Source organism: Perissodus microlepis, chromosome 16, assembly GCF_051167445.1.
Source record: "Perissodus microlepis isolate ML-2025 ecotype Zambia chromosome 16, ASM5116744v1, whole genome shotgun sequence".
NCBI classification, from domain to species: domain Eukaryota; kingdom Metazoa; phylum Chordata; class Actinopteri; order Cichliformes; family Cichlidae; genus Perissodus; species Perissodus microlepis.
Genome location: NC_140476.1, coordinates 12,582,945 through 12,591,357, shown reverse-complemented (window position 1 = coordinate 12,591,357; position 8,413 = coordinate 12,582,945).

The following is an 8,413-nucleotide window of genomic DNA, read 5'->3' as shown; positions in this document are numbered from 1 at the left end:
ATCTGTTAAATCTACTCAGATTTTTATGTTTCAGCCGTGTTTGTCGTTTATTTGCAATTTTACATTGAGAATAATCTGTCTCCTGCGTCTTGCAATTAGTTTTACTTCCCCTCCTGTCTCATTGTCATCGGTAGTCTTCACATCCATGTTTCGACCTACCTGTGCCTCATTATCTTTCTGTGTTCAATTTTTTGATTACCTGACTTGTCTAGTCCTGTCCTTCCCCTCAGTTGTTGTCACAGTGTCTGTGCGCGTCCCTGTGACTTCTCTGCTGGTACTTTCGATTTAGTTGTGTCCTTGTGAACTTTTAATGGATTCTCAGTGAAAACATATAGTTGAGCAGGAAAACAGAGGACTCACATTAGAATTTGTAATTTTCTTTCATGGCACGTTCATACTGGATTTTATGGTTTAAGTCCTGCTAATGGCCATAATTGATCAATATAAATTGGAGAGGATACAGACGACCAAAAACTGACAGAATCTATAGACTTGTAGATATGTTCTTTAAAAGGATTTTAGAAAATGTTATCTAAGAGTAGTACTGCATGACTGTCAAACATCCGCCTACTGAAATTTGGTGCAACTGATGTTTGGCACACATATGGGAAAAACATACGTACAAAATGCTAACCAGATCATAGGCAGTCAAGATAATCATATAATCTCTTTCCTTTGATATGCTACATCGGTACTCATGAATAAATGCAAAAAACACAGCAGGAAGTTCAGGGGGCCTGAATGATTAGAGTAATCACAACAAAAATAGAACTGGACCGTCTGTTTAGAAATTCTCCACAGCCACTGAGTAAACCGAGCACTAGGCAGTCTTTATTACCAAAGCTAGTTGCATCTTTAAACACTAACCTAAAATATTATTTATAAGCAACTTTAAAAAAAACAAGCCAAAAGAAAAGAAAGAAAAAAAATCCTCCTCCTACACACTATCATGCTTACAGAAACAAACACAAATACTCCCCACTTACCCTGATTACCATCACAACACACCCACTCAGATTAGTAAAATGTTGCTCTTGGAATGTTTTACCAGGCAGAGAGCTAGACAGCTAGTTAACAACTTTCAGTTGTATCAATAAATCCACAGTACTTGACTTTCTTGTGAAATCTACTGAGAAATAATTCCCCATTACAAAACTGAATATCAAACATGTAAAGACATGTTATTATGTGTTTTCATCTATTGTACAATGTCCTTGGGTGTCTTGAAAGGTGCTTTATAAATGCATTTATTATTAAAAATTACTTTCCTTACTAGAAAGATTGTATTAAACTCTTGGAGCTAGAACTAGCCCTCTGCTGTAGTAAGAAAAATGCCCACAAACAGATAAAGAGCTAAAGCAGCTGACTATAATGTTCAATGTTCAAATTAACACTAAAGTTGCGGCCATTTTTGTAAGAATTAACTAGGACCAGAAAAATGTTGATCTTAATCTTTGACCATCAACTTCTAATCAATTCGTCCTTGAGTCCAAGTGTCAATGTTGGGTCAAAGTAAATTATAGACAATAGTCAGATGGATTCACATATTGAACCAAGGATGTCAAACTGAGGGATAATCTGAAAACATAATCCTTCTAGTAATGGCTGTTGTAAGCACATAGGCATAAAAAAGTTAAATGTAGCTTGTCTTCATTTTCTTTCATATATATATATGAATATAATATGATATATGATATCATATGATATATATAAAGAACCACTTATTAAGGCATTTAAATTAGGAGATTACCTGCATGTGGGTGGGGGGGTGGGGGGGGTGGGGAGACTAAGAATACACTTGTTATTGGGTGTAACTCCAGTTCTGTGATTGGGTTTGTTGATATAGAATCTCTCTTAAACAGTCTTTGTTATAAGTCTGCTTTTTTTCTTCTGGATAAAAAGCAAAGGATAAGCAAGCTCTATGATCACAAGTTTTACATTTTAAAAACAGTGCAGATATCTAGTTTACTCACTATCTTTCTAAATTACAATTTATTGAAAGGTTAATATGACTATAATGATGGCAAAACATGACTACAACCAAGATCTATAAGTGTGGGAGGTCTTTGTATATGGCATATATGTTTAATATAAGTTTCCAATTAGAATGGGTGGTCTGAGATTTTTGGCTTTGAAATAAAATCACTTGTCATTATGCTGCTGCACTATGCTGCTTCACCTTTAAAATAATGGTTGGTTCATTCTGTGATGTTCACAGAAGGCACCAGTGGCCGTGTTCTGTTTTGTTTTTGTCAGTTGGTATTAAAGCACTCAAGACAATAGTTGTGTTGGCTCTGCACATTTTAAAGCCCCTGTATTTCGATAGAGCTACAGTGCCCTCTGTCAGCATTTACAGGGATATCACAGACTTTTAGTTGGTATTCCCTTGTGTGTGTGCATGTGTGCGTGTGCAAATTGTTGGACAAAGACACAATTTAGCCGTATTGCCTCTGTACACCATCAACAAAGTGGATTTTAAGTCAAATAATTATTGTCTGATTAAAGTGTAGACTTTCAGCTTTAGTTCAAGATGTTTTACAAAGGTTTTGTAGTAACAGTGTTTTCTAGAAGGTTAAAATGAATTAGAGAAATTAACATAACTTTAAATTGTTTTCAATACTTGGATAAAGTTCATTGTCTGGAACTCATGGGTGTCACCAAATGCTGTTTCCTCCCTTGAGAATTAATTTCGCTTTCCTCATCTTAAGTATAGCGACTGGTTTACACCTTGTTGTAAACCATCTGTGTTTCCATTTATCAATGTTTCTGTAGACTGTAGATGTCTACTCAGATGTCTTCTTGAATATGTCATGTCTTCTTGTATTTTTTTAATGGGAGAGTAGTGAGCTCAAGGAGGACTTTGACAATATCGCTAGAACTGTTTGAGTTGCCACCACGTTTAAGGCTCATGGGGGAATCTCGAAACAGTGAAAGAGTAAAACAGCATAGGCGTGATCATATGTAATGAACAAAAGGAACAGAGGTCACACAGAGGTCAGAGGGTGATTTGACATAAATGCAAGATGTGTACCTAAAAGCACAAGCATGTGCACTGTAACAAAATAATCTTAAAATAACCAAATTAGAATACATTTATTCTCACCCAACTGGGATTAAATTGATAGCTAACTGAGATTAAAGAAAAGATCAAAGAGAGGTTGGGGTGTGGAAATCATAAGTTTAAAAAAAGATAGCTGAGACCTCATTTCAGTGAGTGTTGGAAACACATATCTCCAAAACAGTTTCACACATGCAAGGTTTCCTACAATTGATTTGAATGTACAAACTAGTTTTAAACAACCTGTTTTTTGTGGTTTGTGTTTTAAATGTTATTTAGTACTGAATTCATACTGATAATTATAGATGGTAGGTATGAGCATTTTTATTGATATAACAGCAAGGAAGGAGTTTAACAGCTGTAATGGTTATACATAATTAGATAATAAATGCCAACAGTTCCAGAATATTCTCATCATTTCCAATAAAATATAATTAAATCTTTATGGCTGTTGTGTCTTGAAGTCCTTGGTAAAATGACCAACTCCCCCAACCCCCACCCCACCACCACCACCTCTATATAACATTAGCTAAGCATGAATAAGTAATTTATTAGCACTGGGTAGTAGGTTGAAATTTGATATAGACACTTGCTTTGAGATGGTATCTTATCCAGGTTAAACTGAAATGGATCATACAGTCAATGCATGAAATACGAACAGTCTTTCAGGCCTTTTGTTATTGCTGAGCTGTCCAGTTCATTGTTTCAAAAACTGTTTTCAGATTGCACCAATTTCATTGGGCAACATATTTAAAATTACAGCAAAAAGCTACAAAATACAAAACACTTTGAATCAGCTTCAGATTTAATAGCTGAAGCTGCATAAATTGAATTAAAGTTTGAATTTCAATCACATATTATACAATAAATCCAAACAGTTGTACCAAGTGTACCAAGTGGTGTGCAAAGACAAGATTACACGAAACATGTCTCTGTCCAATAATTTATGAGCCTAATATATTATATGTATATTTTCAGTTGTAGATGAGGATGTGACACTATGACAGATTACCACAGATGCAATAACCGCAACCGTGGGCGTATATGCAGTGGGGCTGTTTTTGAGGTAAAGGGTCTTGAGGCAGTTATTAGCATTTGCTTATGTTTCTGAAACTGAAAACTGATTGTGGGGAAAAAGATAAAAGAAAAACCAGCGCCTTCCTCAGAGTTGATCATATCTTTATCTGCTCTATCTGACCTTGCTAGACAATTTTCCAATATGGGTCTGCCTCATTTATAGCCTTGTACTCATTTTTTACTAACGCAAGTTTATATTATGTTTGAAACTTTCTGACCATACTTAGAGAGGAAGCAAAATGCATGCTAGCAGAACAGAAAAGTAATACTGATTTGAAGTAATATTGCTGGTAATACATTTCGAGTGATAACACACAAGTATTACAAATAACACAATAGATGCTTATGATCTATGTGTCCATGTTATGTACTGAATTTAATAAAATAGATTTTGATGTATCATAAGGAGGAAAACCAGTGCTGTGTTGTGTGTGCTGTGTGATATAAAGACAGAGAGAGAAGAGAAGAGAAAAAATGTTTTTCTTGTATCGTTCTGAGTTTGAAGGATTTATGCAAGGCTCAAAATGACAAAACCTGTCACTGTGAATATCTATATCTTTAGCAATCTATTCCTCCATGTGTAAGCATTTAATTTATGGACTGCTGTTAAAAAGGGTATCCAATTATTCAACACACTGACACTAGGGGGAAGCATTCAGCCACTTAATGGTAGAGGCTCGGTGTTTTTTGGTTACACTGAATAAATTTTAAAAGAAAGTCTCATAAAATAAGTCTTAGAGGTGCCTTTGGCTTCTTACAACTCCATACTTTCAGTACTACAATAATGTGAATCGGCAAAGAGTGGCAATGTACGTTACACACTTACATTACCAAACACTGGCAGTAAAATGAAAATGGCAGTTACTGAAATTGATTCATTTTTGCTGTTTATATGAATGTTTATATGGTCAAGCTTCCATCAGTAACAATACTATGATGTTTTAAAAGGTCTAATTGTGTTGACTACTCAAAATACAGTTAACGTATGTATGTCTGTTTTTCGGTTACATTTTTCATTACTGCCACTGTGGAAATACTCTGCTAAGAACACCCCCATATCTCACTGCATTTAAAAGAACAGTGGCCAGAATTTTTAGAAAGAAAGAAAGATCAGAGAAACTATTCTGATTTCTTTATTTTTTAAGACAAACATCACAATGATAATATAACAGACTGAATCCAGGCAGTGTGGACAATTTGGACTAAACTTACTGAATACATCTGATATTTAGATTTTTTTTTTTAAAAGTCCAGGCAGGTCACAAAAGAAAAAAAAATTCCATGTTACAAATAAAAAGTACAATACAACTTAACTACAAAGGTATCTCACCAACAAAGGATAAAACAGGATAAATACTTACTAATTTTGCAGTAAAGACCACCTTTACCAAGATTAAAGTGTGACAAAGGCACTCCTGAGGTGAATCTGAAATATTCACATTCCAGTCTGACATTCATTCAGAATAATGATGGTAACAAATGAACCAGACACGCAATTTACTGATCGTCCTCCACTTGTGGTATTGACCAGTTCTGAAATCAACCAAGACCTCTTTGTCTGACACATATATAGATAAATGTGTTGAATGTGTGGGACAAGAGTGAGACAGAGGAAATGGTCAACTGGTCAGTCTTGTCCTAGAATAGAACCTCTCAAGTAGTATAGTATTAGTTGTAGTAGTGTACTACTAATATAGGAAAATGTTAAATAGGGTATGAAAGGTAATCACGGGGTAGGCAAACAAAGCAAAACAGAAAGCAAAGCTCAGAAGTAATGATGAAAATAATTATAAATAGGTGAAAACAGGTGAATATGTTAACAAATCATACACATCTGAGAACATTAATTGAAATCTACTTTATTTCATAAACTGGTTATAGTTTAAATGTGAAATGTTAAAAACCATAAAATAAAATGCAGTGTAAGAAAGTCCAACATTTCCTACTAAATTATCACGTAGGAAATGTTTAGAAAATTCATTTACACCTTGAGTTTAAAAATTGTGTTAACTTCTACTAATAAGAACTAGACTTACATTGTATATGACACACACAAGCTGTCTGATTTCTGAATGTCTGAGGAAGATTATAGCATTGACTATGAGAATCAGTGTGTTGCAGCCTGGGCAGCAGACGGTGGTCACTACACTGAATACAGATTAAATTTTTTATGCATTTTGTCAAATCTGAAAAGAAAATCTGAGAGCTTCATACTCATTTCTTATATATTTTTGTATAATGAAGTGATACCAGAACATGAGATGCAGGTCCAATTTGGACCAAATAAATATGTTTGTATGAAGAAAATGAACATTTTCATTGGCAATTTTGAGCTCTCAATTCCCCCCTTCAAACCAGACACTGAGCTCTCACTTTGCTCTTCGAAGTATTGGTTTGGCAAATAAGTTTAAATATAGCTACATTCAACTCAGTTGTATGTATCTGATATAACAATGCAAAACTTCTAATAAAAATAATACTGCAAATAATATTAATAATCATGGACAATAATGGATAATAATAATAATAAGGGCTACACCTCTCCAAATGCAGCTAACTGCACATCACATAACTCTTTAACGAACAAAACATAAGGGTGAATAAAATTTTGGGACTTCCCAACACTCCGCTTACCTTTCATTTGCAGCCAGTATGTTTTTTACATGAAGCTAGTCCTGGATAAGCCAGCTAAGCAGCATTGTTTTTACTGGGCCTAAACACTCTGCTATGAAATTACCATTTATGGGCTCTTAGTTTTACCGTCAAGAATAAAACTAAGAGCACTAAACTAATGACATCAATTGTAGTATACCATGTAATCTTTGACTTATTTTACTGGATCACCTTAAAATTATGGCTGCTGACTGACTGCTGCTAGCAAGCTAATGTAAGTAGTCATAGCTATAACCAATGACTGTAGAAAACAGTCATTGGCTAAAACTGTAAGCTAGCCAGCAACACACCAGTCAGCAGCTTACAGAGACATTCAAATGCTACCATAAAGATAGATGACAGTGTTACTTTAACTCTTGAAAGTCTGTTTTCCAAAGGAAAGCTTGGTCAGCAAGTTACCTTCATAAAATATGGAGGCAGAGTGCACTAATTCCACCTACACAAGTCTGAAGTAACAACAGTATACAACACTGGAATTTCACTCTATAACTGGACACAAAGATGGCCTTAGAGCGAAAGCGGCCAAGAGGTCCTACTCAGTGACTTGAATTGTAAAGGTGATGCCTAGCAGACAGCTGCTGGCTACAGCTACCTGTGGCAATTTTTATCAAGGAAAAAGTAACTGATGAACTGACTCAGTTTCGGAGGTACCCTCAAGTGGCTGTTAAAGAAACTGCACGTGCAGGCTTCATTTTACTGCATTTCGTTGCCTTGTACCTGTGACATGTGCAATGACAATAAAGTTGAATTCTATTCTATTCTATTCTGTTCTATTCAGCCTGGGGGGACCCAAAGGGAGACCATGGAGTACAAAACTTTCATCTGTCACTTTTGAGGATTTGTGGCTTGGTAGCTATGTTGCTTCACTTCATTTTTTCCAATCATGATGACTGGCCGCTGCTTGCAAACATGACCTATGGAAACTTTTGATTTGTGTGGTGTATATGAGACAGGGCAATTTCAAATATTAAGCGTTGTTTCCAAAACAGAAATTCTGTAGCAAAATCTAAACTAGATAGACATTTAATGTGTATCTCACCTAGCAGATAATTTGGCTTGTCTTTCAGTAAATTTCAAGCTATATGTTTTATAAATATTAGAAAATATTGTTTGTTTATGTAGACAATATAATAAAAATTATTAATTAGACTGTGACACCTGTGGGGAGCCACTGTGTGAATGGTGTTAAACTCACCTGCACCCTCAACCTCTTTTTGGTTTGATTTTTGGTTTTGTTTTCACGTTTAAAAGCACCCTTTACTATCATTCCCACACTCTGACATTTACAATGATGTCACTGCAAACCAGACCTCATGACCTAATTTGCACCATCATTTCTTCTATTAATCATTCTAAGAAATGACGTATATTTGGTGCTGTGTTCTTGAACTTTTCCCATTTTGTCACTGTACTTTGGTACTGTACAAATTATTTTTACTTTTAAGTCACTGAATTTAAAGAGACAATTAGAAAGTCGTTTTTTCCTTTCTTTTTTGTTTTGTTTCACCCTCAAAACATGCCTGAGGTCTGTGTCATGTGATGGAGTCTCCCAGTACACTGAAATTAAAATTGTCAAAAGTTTTAACACATTTGTAAAACAATGAT